The following is a 20896-nucleotide window of genomic DNA, read 5'->3' as shown; positions in this document are numbered from 1 at the left end:
CACGTAAGTCAACATTTCGTCTGTCTTCACTCTCATGAGCAATCACATTCCATACAATCTCTTATTCTAGCACTCGCTATAGAACTTTCTGCAATGATGGAAATGTTCTATATCCACCCTGTCCAACACAGTAGCCACTAGCCACATGTGGCTATTGAGCACTTAGAATGTAGCTAGGGTGACTAAGGAACTGAATTTTTATTTTTACTTAGTTTTAACTCATTTAAATTTAAATAGCTACATGTGGCTAGTGGTTACCATAATGGACAGCACAGTCTTATGCACAAACATAAAAACAACGTATTTGTCCTTCTCTTCTTCTGTCTTTTCAAACTCTTGCCCAGATATTATTTCAGAGAGAAAAAGCCTCCTGTTTATTTTCACTCCACTTATGAATCACAAAATATGCCTAAGGAAGACAGATAAACCTTGCAAGATAAACCAGATAAAAACAGCTTCTTACCAAGAAAAATATTTTAAAGTGAAATTAGATGTAATAAATAAATGCGCTAATAACCTCTATATCCCTGAAAAAGCCACTCTATCATATAGTGTACTTTGATAAACCACAATTTTAGAATTGAGAAATTACATCATATAGGAAATTACGTCCAGAGAAATTAAGGGAATTGCCATTCACAGAGTTTGTTGACCACAGAGCTAGCTTTTCTGACACACGATGGGTACAGAAATTCTTTCAGAATTCACTCAACAACCACTTACAGCAAATTACTAGATACAGAGAACAATAAGATAGAAACCCTACTCTCAAGCCTCTCATTCTTTCTAAATGTCCACCTATCTCCTTAACACTCATGTAATAAAACTTGATTTTCTTCAATTATCAATGAAAAGAATAATTTCAATCAACTTTATTTTCTGGATTTAATTACTAATAACCAACTGTTATTTTCTATTATTTTTGGTTAAAAAATATAAAATAATACTTTTATGAGAAAAAAAGTTTTGCAAGTACTAAATAAACATCTTTAAGTTTTGACATTACTACAACAATTTTAAAGACATTTTTCTGTAAAGACAAAATATGGATTTATTTTTAAGTTTGCTTTTAAATATGCTAGCTATAGCATTTTAAGTGAGCTTTTTCTCAGAAATAACTTTCTAAACTTTAGTTATAATTACCACTTAATTATTAGTTTTAATTGAAAGTAATATTAAAATATTAACCTATTTCAAGACAGTAGGGAATATAGTACTGATACAGAATATTCAAATAATATACTAGCAGTCCAGGGCTTTGGTACCTTTTTAGACAGCAAAGAATGCCCTGAACCACCCCTCGGTCACTCAGTCCACCTCAGGTCTCTAAGCCAATTTGATATGCCACCACAGAAAATTAGAATGTTTTTAAATCTCAAGGAAACAAACTTTGTGCCTTAATTACTTTAGCAATTTCAGTTGACGAATTCAAAGGGTTAACAGTGTGATAAGGCCACACAACAGGCAATCTTAGACTACACTAAAACAAAGTATCTAAATCAGAAGAGCTAATGCAGACTACTGAAGTCTCACTTAACTTCTAAGTGGAATGACATTAACACTTGAAAGCACTAAATTTTATCCTTTCTTATTAAACTAATTATAAAATACTCTTTATTTAAAAATTTCTTCCTATAATTCCACCCTAAAACAACTGTTCTCATTACTTCACGTACCCTTCTAAATTACAACTATACACTCAATCGGCTATAACTATCTAGATACAATTTAATGTTCTACTTTTTAAATATCATTATTTCATAAATATTTCCCACATTTCTATAGTTATATTTATATTTTAACAGTTACAATATATTATATTGAATTAATATGCTATAAACCATGAATTACTGGACCCAAGACTATGAACATCTTTATCCTTCAATATACTACTTTTAGAATTACCCTGACAAAATGGATACATACGGGGGGGTAAGGGTGAAGAACTACATTACATGATGAAAAGTAAAGCATTTACAAATGTTTTAACTTACAAAACCAAGAGAGTATACGAGTGTTGCTGTTAAATAGTTTAAGGTGTCAGAGAGGGGCAACTAGGATCCATGGACGGAAATAACAGAAAGACAGTTTTCAGTCCAAAATAAGGAAAATCTTTCAAACCCTCAGAATTTCTCAACAAGGTAATAAGCTACCACATAAAACACTAAGCCGTCCACCTCTGAAAGCATTCAAAAACAGGCTGGATAATCACTTGTCAGAGGTAGTGCAGACTCTTACACTGGATGGGCAGTAGTACTAGACAACCTCTCAGGTTTCCTTTCTCTATGTAGTGTTATTCAAATATTCATTAATCACCTGCCATGACCCTAGCAATGTGCTAGCTATACAAAAGTTGACAAAACAGACAGGGCCCCTACAGTTTTTGCAATTACAGTCTAGAGTAGGTGACAGAAAAAGAAATTAAAAAAAAAAAACACAAGCAAACAAATAATTATGAATCACAAGGAAAACAATGAAATGCTATAGGAGAAAATAGCATACTGGGCATCAAGGAAGGCATCTCAGAGGGGGAATAGTCAAGGTGTGACCTAAAGGAAGAGAAGCTTGCAATACAAAGAGCACTCCGGCACAATGGAAAGCCACTGAAGGTTATAAGCAGAAGAGTGACATGATCTGATTTTCATTCCTAAAAGACCATTCTGGCTGTTACGTGGAGAATGAATTGGAAGGGAGAAAACATGGAAGCAGGGAAATCAGTTAAGAAGCTGGGTAGGAAGGAGTCCGGAGGAGAAATGATGCCAGTCTAGGCCGGTTGAAGTAGATGGATAGAAAGGAATAGAAGAGTTCAAGACATATGGGCAAGTCAGGAGCAACAGCACTTGCTGGTGGATTAAACGCAGGGATGAGGGAAAAGGGAGAGAGAGAAATCAAGGATAACTCTAAGGTTTCCGGCCTGAACAACTAATCAAATGGTGCTGCCACTTTCTGAGATGCAAAGACTGAGGCAAAGACAGTGTGGAATGAAAGGGGAATCCAACTTTAAGTCTCCATGATTTTCTTTAGATCCTTAATAGAAAATTTCTACCAAAGCTCTCTCATGATTCATTCTCTGCTCTTTAAAAAGCAGTCTGTGGAAAGAGAGGGGAAATACTATAAAGTAGACTTGGTCAATTGAAAAAAAAAAAAGGAACACAAAAGGTAGATTAAATTATTTATTGTATCAATGTTAAATTTAGTAAAGTCCATAACTGTAGAGTGGTTATGTAAAAAAAAAATCCCTATTCTTAGGAAATACATGTGAAAGTATTTAGGAGTCAAGTGTCATGATGTATGCAACTTACTCTCAAATACTTGGCGTGTGTGTGTGTACGAGAGACCATATATATGTATTAGACATACGTACACATATACATATATAAGTACGTATGTGAGAGAGCAAAGGATAAGCCAATGGCATAAAATATTAGAAATAGGTGAATCTGGCTAAAGACTATTTGGACATTCTTTGTATTATTCTTACTCTTGCAACTTTTCTCTGAGTACAAAATTATTTCCAAATAAAAAAAAAAATTTAAAGCAGTCAGTTCTAGACTGCTCTTATTCATGCTAAATAATTCCAATTCTTTTCAACCCATCTCATAGCTATTTCCCTCCAACCAGCCATCTTGTCTTTTCCACTACCCAGAGTAGTGTCCCCATCGGGAAGACAACCAGCATAAACAGCTCCACAAAGAGATGGCATGGCAAGAGGTGAGGACTGTAACAACAGGCTACTTGCAATTTGCAATCTCCTGTAAAGTACAATGTCTATATCTCTGTCCTCTGGAATGCACTATGTCCTATGTCCTGATCTATCAGGCTGCTAGATGACAGCTCTTCGGGTTTGTATTTTCTCTTCTCACGTAATATATAGCAATAAATCTCACTGTAGAATTAGCATGTTCATGTGACACCTACCTGGACAAAGTGCTTCTCCTATAAGCTCCCATATCTCTCTGGGTGTAGCAATTATCATACTATTTTATTTTTAAAACCATGTCTACACGTGTTCTATTTTCTCTACTAGCCAGAGAGCTTCTTGAGAACGAAGACCACAATATAGCTGGGTTTTTTTAATTCCTAAGGACTATCATAATATGCAGAAAAAACACTCAAGCTATTGAGTGAAGAAATAGAGGTTATTGAAAAATCTAAATATGTTATGACTGCAGTTCTACTAAAAGGTATTTTTTTTGGCCTTAGACATAGCAATACATAGAACGAGTCCCACTCTAATTCCATAGCAAAGGAGACATAATGTCTAGGAGCTGCTGATCAAGAACTAAAATGCCAATAACAGTACACACAATACCACAATCTTGTTTAATTCAATAACAGAAATCATTATAATTTTATAAAATATAATTGATAAAAAGTAAAAGGGTATCTTAGGCTGAGGCCTGAGTATCAACTACACCTTAAAATCAAAGTGGATTTATATTTAACCTGTACTAGCAATTGGTCAATACAATGCAAGGAATACTTTAGTGACAAGAACATACATGTCATAACACTCTAGACAGAACTTTGTTCTCTATTATCAAAGAATCTTTAAGTAAAATTATGTAAGGTAATATTCAACTTATTAAACAAATTAAAAACCAATCATTTTACTGTGAAAGGCAATTTATCAAATGGTACAATTAAACTTATCAAAGAGAATATGATTAAATGAGAATATACAAAAAGTACTCCAAAAACAAAACTATAAAGTAGAAATGCATCTTTACCCAAAATGACTACAGGATAACACTTCAAAATGTCCCACTATCAAATATTAAAATACCAAATGCTGAAAGGATATTTCTGAGCTTGTAAAATTAACAAAACTTAGGTGAGTCCCTCATAGGGCCTGATCCTCTTTTAGCACTTAGAAAGGGCAGAACCTAGAGATGCAAATCCAAATACTATGCAACACTGTCTGTTTGTCCTTCTAGCCCCTTAGGAACTAGTTCTTCCTCTGTTTCATGCCTGGTGCTGCTTCGGTCTACTGTGGTTTATGCCATGTCTCGCCTGCACTCAGGAGAGCTTCCTGATACTTGGCACATCATCCCTGTGTGCTGCCCAAAGTCACTGCTCTGCACTCATCTAGAGTTGCCCAAATGCTCCAGCCCCATCTGAGGAACAGTGGACAGCCCAGCTCAGCCATCAGATCATTGGCAATGGTGAGCATGTGCCTCTAACCACCCTCTTCTGCCCTCTCCTATTACTAACAGGAGAGCACAATGTTTCGTACTCAGCTGGGTGCTCTGTCTTCATCCTCGCTGTCTATTCTCCTAGTTCCGTTTAGATCTCCCCAACTCACGGAATACAACGCACAGGTCAATTTGTAATAATTCTCAAATCTATCCTGTCCTCTCCAACACCACCTTATTTCTTAATCTAGAATCTTAGCATCTCTAGCCAGTATTCTAGCATAAGTTTCCTTAATTCCCTACCTTCAGTTTCTTCCCCTTCAATTCATCCTTTATACTTTTCGCAGAGTTAATATTCAAAATTGTAAACCTGATCATGTCACTCTTCAATTTAAAATCCTTCAGTGGCTTCCCAAAGAATGAATGCCTTAAAACAGTACTAACAACAGCAGCTGATACCTATTGAGTACTTGCATGCCAGGTAACGGAATTATCTCATTTAACTCTCACAACAATCCTACAATGTAGATATTTTTATTATTCTTATTTTGTAGATCTAAAGAAACCGAAACTGGGAGAAATCACATAATCTGTCCATAGACACATGGACAGTAAGTAAGTACAGCTAGGATTACAAAGGCCTTCAGAATCTGGCTTTGGTATTGCTTTGCAGCTGCTCTCTCCCACTGTGACCCAAGAAACCCTGCCTTCCACTCACAGCAAACCACCCAAGGACTGTGACCATACTATGCTCTTTCAGGACTCCTTACTACAGCACACTACTCAGTTGGCTCAAAATGCCACTCACCTACTTTGGTCCAACTTGGGAACTCTGATGCTTTTTCCTTTCTTTCTCACTTCCTCCACAGGGGAGCTGCTAGGTAGAACAATATAAGCCAAAACGATACACACACTCTACTCTCAGCTTCAAAACGCTACAATAAGAATGCAGAAATATGGGCCGGCCCCGTGGCTTAGCAGTTAAGTGTGCGCACTCCACTACTGGCCGCCTGGGTTTGGATCCCGGGCGCGCACCGACCCACCGCTTGTCCGGCCATGCTGAGGCCGTGTCCCACATACAGCAACTAGAAGCATGTGCAACTATGTCATACAACTATCTACTGGGGCTTTGGGGAAAAAAAAGGAGGAGGATTGGCAATAGATGTTAGCTCAGAGCTGGTCTTCCTCAGCAAAAAGAGGAGGATTAGCATGGATGTTAGCTCAGGGCTGATCTTCCTCACAAAAAAATAAAAAATAAACAAAGAATGCACAAATAGATTTTCCAGGTAACTTCCAAGTGAGAATCTAGTGCCAGCCTCATAAACCCTAAATTCATCAGAAAATAAATAAAGATCAACAATATAACAACAGCAAAAGCTAATAAAAACTCACTTAACACTTTTGTAAAATATTCACAATATATAAAATACAACTATTTTGAAATATGTGCTAAATCATTCAGACTATAGGGACTCAAGTTTTAATGCACTTTCTTCTGCCAATTTGGACTTTTTTAAATGTTACAAGCAAGACAAATTCTATCTAAAATCTACTGTTAGAAAATCAAGAAAAAATTCAAGAAACTAAAGAGCTCTTCTATATCTGGGTTCAGAAAATGATGATTCAATACTAAACTTGTGCTTATGAAACATATTAGATGATGTAGAGGTACAGTGATTATATCACCACATCTGTAGCATTAGCACATTAGGCCAGTAACTTCCAGGAACACACAACAATATCAGGAGTCTCTCCTGGGTATTAACTGACAGCGAAACAGCATCTCTTCACTGTACTACTCAAACATATTAGCTTACCATTCCCCACGCTAAAGCTCTCATTTTTGTCTATCCACAGTCTGTTCAAGATCTTCCTGTAGTTAACTGCTCTTTAACTGGCATTTGGACATAATGCACCAAGTGTTATTTCAAACTTTTAATCTCTTTTCTAGCTCATTAAGAAAATGTCCTATAAGATCATTTCTGGCACTTATCCCAACCAGAAATCTGTTTCCATATATCTTTTCTTGCTTTTTCCCTCTAATCCTTACAAATCATATTCTTAATCCTTAAGAAAACTTCTTGTAAAAAGCATAAATTATTTTCTAACAATGTCATCTAATACAGATATTTAGAAAATTGACCTTTAATGGATACACAAGGATTAGTCTATGGTTCAAGAACTATTCTAGGGGCAGACCCAAAACTATTTTGCCTTTGGCATTCCTACAGAATACAACCAACATGCATTTCCTATAGAATATCCAGGACCTGGCAGAAGACTTACTTTAAAGGGGCATTTTACAATGATCTATTCAGGATATTAGAGCCTGGCCCCAGGAAACAGTAAAGGGAACGGAGAGGGAACAGCTCCATCAGCAGGATTTGACAACTCACGGAAAATGAGGGATAAGAGAACAGAAGTCAAGCTGATTCCCAGGTTTATACTTTGAGTAACTGAGTGACTGGCAGCATCATTAACCAAGACAGGAAAACGAGGTGAATACATGGGTCTGGAGAAGACCACGGATTTAATTTTTTTTTTTTTTTCCGGTGAGGAAGATTGGCCCTGAGCTAACACCTGTTGCCAATCTTCCTCTTTTTGCTGGAGGAAGAATGGCCCTGAGCTAACATCTGTGCCACTCCTCCTCTATTTTGCACGTGGAATGCTGCCACAGCACGGCTTGATGAGTGGTGTAGGTCCACGCCCAGGATCCAAATCTGCGAACCTGGGCCACCCAAGTGGAGAGCGCCAAACCTAACCAACACGCCACCAACCCAGCCCCATGGACTTAATTTTTGATGTTTTAAGTTTCAGGTTTTCTGCTAGACAATCAGGTGGGCATTCTAAGAAGCAAACCTAAGGACTGGAGTGCTCAAGAGAGAAAATGGGCTAAGGAAATGAATACAGAAAGAAGATAACGAAAAACAACGTGCTTCAAGAAAGCATGACACAATGAAGAAAAAAAGAGGTCAGCTTGAAACTCTGGGAAACATGAACATTCAGGGATATGAGTCAATAAAGACAGCTGAGAAAGAATAGGTAAGAAAGAGAAACAGGAGAGAGTGATGTCATGAAGGCAAAGGAAGACAGGGTGCTAAGAACATGGGCATGATCATCTAAAAGGTTCACACTGGGTTTAACAATTAGGAACTACATCCAAGGACACATATGACTTCAGTAAGCAGAGGAAGCAAGAGTAAAAATACTGTCGAGAGGCAGAATGGCTCAAGCAAACAAGGCAAAGAAGGAAAAGTGTGAAGTGTGTCTGGAACACAATGTAGAAGAGTTTTGCTGGTTCAGGTAGCAGAAGACAAGAAAGGAAGTCTGGGCCAAAGGCTTTGAATCCCAGATTTTATTCTATTTTGGATTTTATTCTGTGAGCAGGAAGAAGAAAAACAGGTATTTTTTTTTCTTTTTAAGACCACTACTCTGGTGACAGCGTCCATGATGAACTGGAATGACAAGAGAGTTAAGGTAAGACAAGCTATCAAACACTCTTAAAATTATCTAAACATAGTAATGAGCCTGAAAGAGGGTAGCAGTAGCCAAAGTAAGAATTAAGGGATACACGAAAGAGAGACACTCACTACTCCCAGGGTGCCCTAAATATTCCACTATTACTATATTATTATACTCATCACATTGTATCATAATCATTTGTGGACTGAGATCCTCTCCTCTTCAGCTTCTCATCACCAGCCCTAACAAATCAGGAACATCAAAAGTGGCCAAAAAAATGCTTGTTGAACTATAATAGAACTCAGTAACATAAGACATAGAAATGAGACTAAAGATACTTCAGAGAATCCTAAGTGACCTACAAGACAGTGATACAGAAAACAGTAATGGAAAAGTCAAGATCAAGTTTAGGGAATAAGTTTAAGATATGTTTAGGGTGGAGTGTGTCTAAGGACAACATCCAAATAAAAATATCAAACAGAAAAAAATGAAACTACGGTGGAAAAAAGTATTCAGATATTCAGACAAAAATAGAGATTTGAGATATATAATGAAATCAAGAAATCTCATTATTTGCTCTTAAGAAATATTTAATAAAGTATTAATTTCCTAAGACACTTTAGGGTATGACTTTGTCTTTAAGAATGCTATCTGAATTGCTCATTTGTATATTCTGTACAAATTAAATTGACGTAAAGGCCCAACCAAATGGGTCTATCAAAATTGGGTCAATGTTGAATAATTATTTGCTTTACTCAATCATTCATTCAACAAAAATTTGAGTGACTATAAATTTGTGTTGGGGTAACGGTGACCAGACATGAAAGCAAACAGAGTAAAATACATTAAATACTACAACAAAATAACTGCAAAATGTTAGAGGAACACAGGCAACAGCAAATATAATGGAGGATGCATAGAAGAGGCATGATGAAAATATGCCTAAAAGCTTTCCTGCAAGAAAAGACATCTATATTCGGCTTTTAAAAAGATGACGTGATTTAATAAGATAGCTAAGAAGTTGAATGGTATTTGCAAAAAAAGGAAGAGTATATGCAAAAGCATAGAAATGTCAGAGTTTCTCATCTTCCTGTCAGCATGACAGCAGATGAGGGCCACAGCTCATGAAGAACTTTCTGTACACTGATAACGCATTTGACAGTTATCCTGTAGTCCTGTGGTAAGAAACATCCCATGTGCAACAGGACCCCCTAAGGAGCACTCCAGATCCCCTCAAGTAGAGCGCAAGTACAAGCAGGCGGTGGGCAAGAAGCAAAAAAGAGGGCGTATTAACTTCCGTAGACAACAGCGTGCCACAGATTTTTAAGCAATACAGGACCTGATCACACCTGTGTTTCAGAAATCCAAAAGTCAGCAGCATGGATCAGCGGTAAGGGAAGAAAATCTGGAGGAAGACCAATGAGGAAGATTAAGAAGCGACTGCAGGGGCCAGCCCAATGGCGTAGTGGTTAGGTTCGCGCGCTCTGCTTCGGGAGCCTGGGGTTCATGGGTTCATAGGTTTGGGTCCTGGGTGCGGACCTACGCACCGCTCATCGAGCCATCCTGTGGCAGCATCCCATATATAAAGCAGAGGAAGATTGGCATGGATGTTAGCTCAGCAACAATCTTCCTCAAGCAAAAAGAGGAGGACTAGCAACAAATGTTAGCTCGGGGCCAATCTTCCTCACAAAAAAAAAAAAAGAAGAAGAAGAAGAAGAAGAAAAAGAAGCAGCGGCGATTGCAACAATGCTCCAGCACTAAACATTGACAACTACTCACTCAAACATAAATGAACCACAGAGAGAGGCAGCTGAAGTGCCGTGACCGTAACATGGGCTTTCAACACAAGTTTCTGAACTCATCTCAGACATCAACTCAATAATCAGAAGCAATTACAGTAAAAGTGCGGTCAGGTGCATTTAAAAAAAAGGAAAAAGAGTGGCTATTAAATTTTCCCCTTAAAAGTACTTCATTTATACAAGTTTTTTTTTAATTAAAAAAATTTTTTTTCCTTCTGTAAAAAGGTAACTTCATACTAAAACTACCACATTGGACAGAGATCACCAAATCAAAATTTAGAACCTACCACGGGGCAAGCACTGTGCAAAACTGCTGAGAATGATAACAGAGAAAAGTTACCAGAGAAAAATGGATTAGCAAAAAAAAATCATTTAACTCATTTCCTAAGGATTCATAAAAAATTTTGTTACCCACATACAAAAACTACAGTTTTGAACTGATAAAAATTCACCAAATTGGAGGGAGGGGATGTTCTTTAACACCTCTCCCCACCAGCCACTGTCTTCATTTGAAATAAACAGGTCAATACACAAGGAAATATATATCATAATGATAGACCTCGGGTTCACCAATTAGGATAAAATTAATTGAAATGGCTCCTGTCTTCTTTTTCTCTCTCTCTATTGGGTCATTCCATCAGTTGTAAATACTTTGTATTTATACAATATACTAGAAAAGTACCCATCTTAGAAAAAATAAAAATTCCTTGACTCCACATCCTCTCCAGCTATCACTCTGTTTCTCTCAGCTTTAATTTATAATAAACTCCTCGGAAGAACTGGTTGTCTCCAATTCCTCTCCTACAGTTCTCTCTCAAACCCATTCCAATCAAGTTTTCCTCTCCACCACTCCACCAGGAACAAGCTGTGAAGGTCACCAACGATTTTCACATTGCTAAATCTAACCATCACATCTTAGTCCTCGATCTAACAGCATCTGACACAGCTGATCACTCACTCCCTCATTAAAGCATTTCACTTGGCTTCAGGGATACCATTCACTCGTAATTTTCCTCCTTCTTCATGGGGTGCTTCTTAGTCTCTTTTGCTAGCGCTAGCTCTAACTCTCCCTCTCCCTCTCCCTGTCCCCCTCTCTCTCTGTAAACATTATAGGACCGGAAGGCAAAGTCTTTGAATGACTTCTTCTCCAGCCGCACTTACTCGCTAGATTATCTTAATCAGTTCTCATGGTATTAAATACTATCTCCAGCCCATATCTCTGCCCTGAACTGCAGACTCATGTATACCCAGCTGTCTAGATAGTTATCTCCACCTGGATTGCTAACTTAACGTGTCCAAAATTGAACTCATTATTTCCCCCTATAACCTGCTTCTCCTGCAGTCTTCCCTATCTCAGTAAACAGCAACTCCATTATTCCAGTTGTTCAGGCCAAAACTCAACCCACATCCAATCCACCATCACATTCTATTGCCTCTGCCTTCAAAATGTATACAGAAGTGGTCACTTCTCCCAATCCCTGCCTAAAATCACCATCATCTCCTACCCCTGATTGTTGCTGGAGCCTGCTGAATGATCTCATTATGCCCCACCTCTGACATCTCTACATAGCAGTCAAGAGATCTACTTAAAACAAGTCAAAAACCCTTCAATGACTTCCCATCTTCAGACTAAAAGCCAAAGTCCTACTGGCCTACAAGGCTATACACGATCTTTCACGCACCCCTCTCCAATCCCCCTATGGCCCCCACCTCATCTTCCACCAATCATTCCCCTCAATGCTTCCACTGATCTACTTGCCACTCCTCAAACAGGTCAAGCACGCTTCAACCAGAAGACATCTGCACTCTTGCTCCATCTTCTTCAAAAGCTCTCCCCCAATATCTGCACAGACTGGGTCACAGTATCACTTCTTCCACATCTCTGCAACTCATCATTTCAGCCTTCTCTAACCACCTTATATAAAACGGCAGTATCTCCCTCACATGCTCTTTCCACCTTATTCTGCTTTGTTTTTCTCCACAGCACTATAATAGCTGACACTTTACATATATACTTGTTTATTTTCTGTACCTTGTCATTAGAATGTAAGTTTCACAAGGGCAGAAAATGTGTTTTCTTCACTGCACTATTACTAGCAAGTGCTCAGCAGGTATCTCTTGAAAGGATGGATGGCAGGAATGAAGGAGATCCAGACTCACGATCTGGTGTCAAAGCCTGGGTTGAAGGAATTTACAGTACATAACTTCTCAAGACCTTGAAAAATGTCGACTGCAAGAGTGGCCACAACAACGGCAAAGTCTACAACTCTAGCTGATGCCAGTAATAAATAAGAGTTGACAAGTCCAGACTAACCTAAAATGAAGAAAATAAACTTGAGGAAAATTTTAAAAATAAAAACAAAAGGAAGAATAAGAAAAAAAAATGGCCATCCCTGCCTCCCCACTCCCTGTAAAGAAATACCACATGGATATGTTTCCTGTAAGCTGGCCTACCAACTTGAACCAAAATATCACCAGACCCATTCTGCACACTAAAAAAGCTGTTATGAATAGTTCCTGCTTTTCTAAGCTATGGTCTTCAGAGAAAATCGTAACTCCCAATCATTAACACTGGCTGCCAAGACATAATGGTCAGAGAAAGCTCTCAAATTTTCCCAAAGCACTCAGGCTGCAATCAAATATCATTAATACGATGACAACAACAATTCAAAGTACCTTCTGGTGTCTGCCTATCTTTGTTGTCCCTAGTGTATCCACTAGGGGCTCAGTCATTAAAGATTGCGATATCTTGGTATGGGGGGAGGGATGTGAGTGAGAGAGAGAGAATGAATTCAAAGAAACAGGACCTGATTTTAGTTTTTGCATTTTAAACATAGATTGCAAGGGAACAGAAAGCATCTGCTAAGATATGAGTTCATCTGGGCTTTTCAATACCAGACACCAAAATAGAGATCACAGAAGGACCAAAACCCTAAAGAACTGTCTCGAATCTCCCATGCCCACACATAGAACTGAAGATATGGGGCAGGAAGCCATGCCAAACTGGACAGCTGGGAGCAGTGATTGGGGAGAGAAGGGTGGTAACAACCATGGAAAGGAAGGGAAGAGAGACGTAATAATCCATGTTTTTTTCTCTTCCCACTGTACTTACCAAGTACAGAAACTGGGCCAATAAAAACTGAGAAGGAGAAGGCAGAGAATGAAGGGTAAGGATGCTCCGAAGCAAATGGTAGGAGAAGAAATCAAGCACAAATTCCTTTTCTAAGTGACTCTTTGAAAAACAGACATATGAAGTAAGTTAGGAACTGACCAAGGAAATTTTAAACAAGCCCCCACACCTCAGACAACTATAGAACTGTATGAAGAGAAGAGAGATTCTTAATTATTTGGAATGATGGTCTTGGGGCATTTTTAAGATCAACAATCTTCAAAGATGATCCAACTATATTCAAACTAATCTACTGATCAACATGGAAAAATAAACAGGTGAAAAACTTCAGCTTTCACAGATACAGCCTTTAAGAATCCTCTGGCTTCCCAATGGCACCAAATCTCAAAATAAGCAACTACAAGGCTTGAAAGTCACAGAACTAACTCTGGGATCATTCAAAAGGAATCAACTCATCAGAGAAGAACTGAAAACTCAGAGCCTACATCTAACATACTCTGATTGGTCAATTCACTTAAAAAGAAAGGAGAGTTCTGATTGGTTGCTCTCAACCGGCTGAGTCATGCCCCAGCATCAGCACCTGTAGCAAGCAGATGTTAGAAGCTAAAAGAGGCTGGCCACCACAGGATACTCTGAGAAAGGTCTGAGGGGAAAAAAAGTCAGTAACCGAGGAAAGACAATTCAGCTCTACACAACCTCTGGTCATCAGCATATCACATTAGGGCACACCAACCTGAACTGTGTGTAGCCTGAGGTAGCATTTTGTGTTTACTTCTGTGCTAATATACTTCCCTCTCCTTAGCACTCCTCCCTTGCATCTGGCACTGATGGCTCTCCCCCCTCCTCCCTGACAGCTGTCACTTTCTCGACCTCCTCTTTCTCCATCCACTCTTTGATTTTGGTGATTTGGTGTTTCCTACCCCCAGTTCAGTCTCTTGCCCTGTTCCTGTATTAGCTCATGCTGAATTAGCTCACGTCTTCTACTCAGCCTCTGTCCTTGACATGCAGACAGTCCACTGGGGGAACTAGATGTGTCACATGATTAGGTACAATACATCATAGTCAATGCTATGAAAGAAATATAACAAAGTGCTGTGAGCACATACTCACCTGTCATTACCCCACTCAGTATCTTCCAAATCAACACTCCAGCTTCCCACTCTCTTGTAAGTCAGTTACTAAGTTGTGTATCTTTCCATAATATCCCCTGATCTCCAAATCCACTTGCAGTTCAGGCTTCATTTCTCATGCCCTATTTCAACCACTACTTATCAGAAACACAATTCAATATATTTCCACATTGCCACATCAGCCATCTCCCTAAAAGACATACCATATTATCCTCCTGCTTTGAAACATCTAATACCTTTCCAATGCCTAAGAGATAAAGTTCAAATCCTTAGCACAGAAAATAAGATAATATAATACACTTTTCAAATGGAGCCTTTTAAAAGCAGGCAGACTGAGTTCCAGTTCCACTGCTTACTAGCTTTGTTACCTTTGGTAGGTTACTTCATCTCCCTAAGTTTTCTCATTTGCAAAATGAGGATACGAAAAGAACTTACCTCTTACCATAGAGGTAGAACTTATCATAGAACTTACCATAGCGCTGTTATGAGGATTAAGTACCTCGTAGCGCTGTTATGAGGATTAAGTAAGAAACTACCATGCTGGTACCCAGCACTCAGTGTTAACTATTACCCTGAAATATCTCATCTATCTAGAATGTCTCACTCCCCAAAGGAAGCGGATAACCAACGTTTTACTTTCATACGTTTTAGAATGAAGAGTTTAGAATAAGAGTTAAATCAGAAATGCCTTCTGGTGAATCCTGAATCAACAAAAACTTCAATTAACCAAAATATTGCTTTCATGAAAGTTTTGGTTCATCTAAATTTACTATAATTTATTAAAAACAAGTACTCATTTATAAAAAAGATAATTAGGTAGTTTTGTTTTGTTTTGTTTCTTATTCAAGTTCAAGAAGGAAAAAAGCAGCAGCTTACCAACGGAAACTCGCTTAGATATTTATAAGAATGTAATTCTCTACAGTATAAAATTCACATAAATTAAATTCAATCTCAATTGCATATATAATTTGTTAAAGATATATATATATAAAACACAGACTCTGGAGGCTTAAGAAAATAAAAGTGTGCATCAGATGGTGGAGTGACATTCATTCTCAGACCTCACAATCAAAAGATGAAATCACAAAATTTTTTTAAACTCAGTGATTTTAATATTTTTAAAAACTGCAAAGTTGGGGCCAGCCCAGTGGCATAGTGGTTAAGTTGGCGCACTCCACTTTGGCGGCCCGGGGTTCACAGGGTCAGATCCTGGGCACAGACCCACGCACCACGTATCAAGCCATGCTGCGGCGGCGTCCCATACAAAGTAGAGGAAGATGGGGACGGATGTTAGCCCAGGGCCAGTCTTCCTCAGCAAAACGAGAAGGATTGGCAATGGATGTTAGCTCAGGGCTAATCTTCCTCACCAAAAAAAAAAAAAAAAAACCTGCAAAGTCTACAATAACAAAAATAAAACAGATCAGAAGCATATTTCAAGAGATTAATATATTTATGATGTTAAATGGTAATGAAAATTGGTAAGACAATTCCAGTAAACTTATGGGCAAAGGACAAACAATTCATACAAAGAAGAAAATAAAACTACAAAAATACTGCATTTGCTTTTCTATTTTGGATAGTGATGTTACACAGCAGGTACCTTCATACCCATTTTTAAAAAACAAACTTTTGAAAACAAAAGCCTATAAAAGTATGATAAAACTCGTCAACCAAACTGCAGGAGACACTGTAAATCAATACAACCTGTCAGAAATAAATCTGGCAATATTTTTCAAAAGTGACACAAACCTTCATACCCTCTGACCTTGTAATCCCCCTCCTGGGACTTTAGCCAGAAGGAAAGAAGCAAAATGAAGGACAGCTATATGTTAACTGCATCGCTTGCAAAACAAGAAGCACCTTGGATGTCCAATTATTAAAAGTAAGTAACTCAACTCACTGTAACACTGTATAACACTTCAAATGTAGAAAAACTATAGCAAAATGAAAAAAAATGAAAGCAAATATTAAACATTATATTTATGCTTTGATTATAGTAAAAAATCATTTATATACAGTAATAAATAAATGAAAAGAAAAATTTTATTTTGATTTTTTTTCTTATTTCTTTGACCATTAAGTTGTTTGTAAAATAAAAAGCGTGTTGGAAGTGATCATGTCCACCACAGTAAGTACACACTTCAAAACTGACTTTTCAGAGGCAAAACCACAATTATAAATTTTACCAAAAAGCCTATCACATAGGAGAAATCCATAGGCTCTTCTCACATACAGCCTAGACATACGTGTAATTTTAGCCATGCTATTAGCCAGCTGTAACCTTATTAAAATCTCAGTTTACCATCAAACTGTAATTGTATGTGGGATCTCCATATGGTGAGCAGAAGCCACTTGCTATGGGGCATCTAGAGATAGGGCCCCAAGCACTGATGTTAAAAACTATCTGGCTGAGTAGAATGGTGAAGGTTAGGTTTCTCTTACATCCCCAAATGAATTATCATGTTTCCCAGCCACTCAAGGGTTCTAAACCCCTAGGAGTGGCAGCTAAGCATTCAAGGACAGAGAATGTACAAGCCGACTTACTCTCCCTCTGAAAATTGGCAACTTCCTCATTTTCCCTGCAAAGCACCATGCAGTAATGAAAAAGACACAAGCATGAGGTCAGGAGACGTGGGATACAAGAGACTCTAAGTAACCTCAAGCAAGTTACTTGCCCTTTCAGGCTTTAGTTGTTTAATGCGTAAAATTTTAAAAGCTGAACCAAATAATCTGTTAATTCATTCAAATTCAATATTCTATTAATTTAATAGACCCCCTTTACCAGTACATGACCATGCCTCTCAAAACCCCCCACTCAGGCTGTGAAACAATTATTAAGACTGAGCATTACAAAAGTAAAATACACAGAGGGTCAAAGACCTGGACTGTATCCCAGCTCTGCCCCTTCACCTGCATGACCTTGAGCATATTACTTTGCCTCAAAATAAAGTCCTAAGATCAAAGCAGCAGCAATCTTTACTGGCCACGTCCTTGTCATTCTTGCCTCATAAAATGTATTGGTTTTTCTGTCATAACTGGGGTTTCGTTCCTAACCAGCAACAACAATAATTTTGACTTTATTCTTGGAAATTTAAAGGTACCTTGTGCATTCATCTTTTCTAAGTTTTCTGATACTGAAACAGGTAGTTAACACATTTTGCCCTTCTTAAAGCTATATTCAAGACTGAGAGCATTCCTCAAAAATGTACTCAATAAATAGTTTTTGAGCACCTGTGCCACACACAGTATGTGCTAGAGTTGCAAAGGTCCCTTCCCTTAGAAGCCCAAAAGTCTAGTGGAGGCAGACATATAAACAAATTAACTACCAGTTGACAAATGCTAACTGTAGAATGTACAATGTACTGTTGGATCAGTCTAGATAAGGGGGAGAAGACATCTGGACAACATTCAGACGTGATGTTTGGTTAGGTCTTGAAGAGCAAGTTGTTTACAGGTAGAGAAGAAATCTCCACAGAGGGCACAGTGTAAAACCACACAGGAAGACGTCCTCTTCAGAGAACTCTAGTAGTCTCTGTATGGAGAGGGCAGACGAAATGGCAGAAATGAAATGAGAAATGTAGACAAGTACTAGAAATTGTGAAGGACTTTGACTTTTATCAAATACAAATTATGGAGAATCAGTGATGGACTTTAAACATAGAACCAAAGGCCCCTTCTTCCACCAGACAGTCAAAAGCATTGAGTCAAGGCAACAAACAAAAAAAAGCAGGTCTGGATGTGCAGAGGTAGAATAAAATGGTTTTTTTAATGGAAAGTTCCTGCTCTCAGGATTGCTTCTAGCAGTTTCTTAGTCTGGCATATTAATGCAAGACTGGGGTAAACCAGTACAAATTACTGCTAAGGGGTTCAAGAAAGTGTGTTTTTCACCTAAAGATTAATTGAAGTCAATGTTGTTGAGAACTAAAGAAAAGAACCAAGTAAGAACATACTGAAGAGCTACAATAAATTAAGAGGCAAACAGTACTAACATCGGAGGAGATGAAGACTGAATTCAGGCAAAACATTCAGGAATGTTTAAATTCTTATCATATATTGATTACAGATAAAACATGTTTTTGCAGGAGGAGAGTATCTTAAATTCCTTTTGGTTAAACAGCTGCCACCACTAAACTCCTTAAACTAGTCTAAAAGATGATGATTTCAAAACAAAAAAAGGCAAAATTAATAGGTTCTTTTATATTTTAATGCTAAGGAAAAAAGGAATGCCTTTTCAAATGGCTACTTTGAAAAGCCGAAAGCTCCATTTATCTCACCAACGGGAGTGAAACATCCACTTTCCAACCTGATCCCAGGAAGAGTCCATACATGAGTAATTTCCAGGGGCTAAGGCCTAGTCTTGGAACAGCAAGCCTAATTGGCTGGGCAGCCTACAAAGATGAATTTGCAATTATTGAAATTCAAACGCAAGCTTCGCCACCAACGACCACCTCAAAGGAGACAGCTTCCTTCTACTTTGACAAAAAAGTAGGTGCATGAAAAATATACATATGTATAAAAATAGCAGACGTCTAAAACGGAGTGAGAGGCAGCATCTGAACCTATGGCAACGCTGCGGTCCTCCAAAGTTTGATCTCAGGATGTGTTTTAGGGTGTGTCTTTGTTGTGGCCCAGCAATAAAAAAGAAAAAAACCCCGTCATTCAGGGCACTCCGGTACCTGACCCTGTGAACGCTCACCAGCATCCCGGCTCCGAACCCACTGGGTATCTCGGCCTCGCCCCATCTCCCCAGAGATGCTGCAGCCCCGGCGGCCCGAGGCCGCGCGCCTGTCACAGCCGCGGGCAGGCGGCGTCCGGCCTCCGGCTCCACGCCCGCCCGCCTCAGGCGGCTCGCGGAGGGCTCCAGGGGGTCGCCGCGGAGGGCCGGAGGGCGCCACTGCCCCACCCCGGGCGCCCGGGCCCCCGACTGCGCCCCCCGCCCGGGCTCCGCGGGCGCTCGCCCCTCCCGGACTCCGGCCCGGCTCCCGCCCCGACCCCGGCTCTCACCGTGCGGAGGTCGCGCTGCCTCCTCGGCCGCGGCCCGCTGCGGGTCGCCCGGGGACCTACGGGCCCAAGGACCGCAGGTGAGGCGAGGACCGCCCGTCACATCCCCGCGGACCCCGCCGTCCGACCCACAGCAGCCAGCATCGCGTCCGCGGCCTGAGGGAGCACAGGACTCCAGGGCCACCGCGCACCGCCCTCGCCGGCGCCCGCCCGGACTCCGCCCTCCAGGGCCCGCGCAGCGCGCGCGCGCAGCCCCGCCCCGGCACGCCCGTGCGCAGGCGCGAGCCCCACGGGCCCAGGCCCCGCCCCGGTCCCGCCCCCGCCTCCTGACTCGGGCCTCCCCACCTCTGGCTCCGCCCCCGCCCTCTCGCCAGCCGCTCCTAGGCTCCGCCCCCTCGTCGGGACCCGCCCCCCTCCACTGACCTTGCCTGCCTGCCCCGTGACTCAGGTGTTTGCTACACCCAACCCGTGACTTCAGCTGGGTGGCTGACCCTAGCTGTAGCCGGCCTCCTGGTTTAACATTTGCTGCTCGACCGCGGTCAAACCTGCCAGCTCCACCTGCTGACCCGGAAAAGTTAGGAGTAATCCGAGCTTTGGGACTGACATGGTCTCTCCCCCCACCTTTCGGTGATGGGGACATCTCCGGCATTTTGTTTGCTAGTCTATCCCTGTTCCCTGCGCCCTCGTGCTCTGGGGCATGCCTGAACCATACATCCCGCCTACCACACCAAAACACGGGATCTTGCTGAGGCTGAGAGGAAGGAAGGGCCCCCCCAAGTGCTGAGATTTGGAGCAACTCCATGGCGCCATCAATCTAGGTTCCTTCTGCCAGGAGCCAGGTCCTCCTCCCCCTTGGGGCTTCCGTCGCCCACAGGCCATCTTCCCCTCCTTCTTCCCCGATGCCTGGGCCTGCCTTGAGTGCCCTTACCCTGCAGGCCTCTCCCGTCTGGCTGGGTGTGAAAGCCCTGGAGCTGCCATTCTCTGGGATAGACTAGCTGCTCTCTGAAATCCTTGTGGGGCGTACTTGTCAACAGCTCGACTACAGTAAATGGCATTGAAGGAAGATTTCTTGAAAAGTATCCACATCTTCCATATCTCCGGATCAGTGATACTCCAAAGGGAAAAGGAATGGGAATTACCAGCCTGAGATGAGGGGGCATGCTTGATCTGTAGAATCACATTTCACTTAATAATATACTTTTATACTTGGAAAATAAAGTGTCATTTTTAATATCAACC

At 40.3% G+C, this 20896-nt stretch overlaps 1 protein-coding gene across 4 annotated transcripts in view; it reads right to left on the bottom strand.

Annotated features, from left to right (window-relative positions):
* CCSER2 (coiled-coil serine rich protein 2) overlaps positions 1-19850 on the bottom strand; it is a 187859-nt gene extending 168009 nt beyond the window's left edge. For 2 of the 4 annotated variants that reach the window (XM_087431790.1, XM_087431791.1), the window contains exon 1: positions 19661-19850. The gene's annotated coding sequence lies outside the window, so the exon portion shown is untranslated. The remainder of the gene's footprint in view (positions 1-19660) is intronic. The other 2 variants (XM_087431789.1, XM_087431792.1) reach the window with 1 other exon arrangement.
* Positions 19851-20896: the final 1046 nt, after the last annotated feature.

Source organism: Ceratotherium simum, chromosome 6 (assembly GCF_057802395.1).
Source record: "Ceratotherium simum simum isolate JZ-2026a chromosome 6, ASM5780239v1, whole genome shotgun sequence".
NCBI lineage: Eukaryota > Metazoa > Chordata > Mammalia > Perissodactyla > Rhinocerotidae > Ceratotherium > Ceratotherium simum.
Note: the sequence above shows the minus strand (reverse complement) of the source record. Positions and strands in the feature narration are given on the sequence as shown.